Raw genomic sequence first — 1,254 nt, 5'->3', positions numbered from 1 at the left:
TTCATTCCATGGATTCAGTGCCGGTTGTTCGTGAGTTTCCAAAGGTGTTTCCTGCAGACCTGTCGGGGATGCCACCCGACAGGGATATTGATTTCTGCATTGACTTTGCTCCGGGTACTCAGCCTATTTCCATTCCACCATATCGCATGGCCCCGCCAGAGTTGAAAGAATTAAAGGAGCAGTTGCAAGATTTGCTTGATAAGGGCTTCATTAGACCTAGTGTCTCGCCCTGGGGTGCACCTGTGTTGTTTGTGAAGAAGAAAGATGGATCGATGAGGATGTGTATAGATTATCGTTAGTTGAACAAAGTCACCATCAAGAATAAATATCCATTGTTGAGGATTGATGATTTATTTGATCAGCTTCAGGGTGTCAAGGTGTTTTCAAAGATTGATTTGAGATTTGGCTACCATCAGTGAGGATTAGGGCATCCGATGTTCCTAAGACAGCTTTTCAGACTCGGTATGGGCATTATGAGTTTCTAGTGATGTCATTTGGGCTGACAAATGCCCCAGTAGCATTCATGGATTTGATGAACCGGGTGTTCAAACCCTACTTGGATTCCTTTGTGGTTGTGTTTATTGATGATATCTTGGTCTACTCCCATAGTCGAGAGGAGCATGAGCAGCACCTTCGGATCGTTCTTCAGACTCTGAAAGACAGCCAGTTATATGCTAAGTTCTCAAAATGCGTGTTTTGGTTGAGTTCAGTTGCTTTCTTGGGTCACGTTGTATCAGCAGAGGGTATTCAGGTGGATCTTAAGAAGATTGAGGCAGTCCAGAATTGGCCTAGACCTACATCAGCTACAGAGATCCGTAGTTTCCTAGGTTTGGCGGGCTGTTATCGTCAATTTATGGAGGGGTTTTCATCCGTAGCAACCCCGTTGACCAGATTGACCCAGAAGGATGCCCCGTTCAGGTGGTCAGATGAGTGTGAAGCGAGCTTTCAGAAGCTCAAGACAGCTTTGACTACGGCATCGGTATTGGTGTTACCCTTAGGTTCAGGATCTTGTACAGTATATTGTGACACATCTCGTATTGGTCTGGGTGCGGTATTGATGCAGGGTGGCAAGGTTATTGCATATGCTTCTCGGCGGATGAAGGTTCATGAGAAGAATTACCCTGTTCATGATCTAGAGCTGGCAGCCATTGTTCACGCGCTGAAGATTTGGAGGCACTATCTTTATGGCATGCCATATGAGGTATTCACTGATCATCGGAGCTTGCAGTATTTGTTCAAGTAGAAGGAACTCAA

Source organism: Nicotiana tabacum, chromosome 17 (assembly GCF_000715075.1).
Source record: "Nicotiana tabacum cultivar K326 chromosome 17, ASM71507v2, whole genome shotgun sequence".
NCBI classification, from domain to species: Eukaryota; Viridiplantae; Streptophyta; class Magnoliopsida; order Solanales; family Solanaceae; genus Nicotiana; species Nicotiana tabacum.
The sequence above is the reverse complement of the archived record's forward strand: the minus strand, read 5'-3'. Positions refer to the sequence as shown.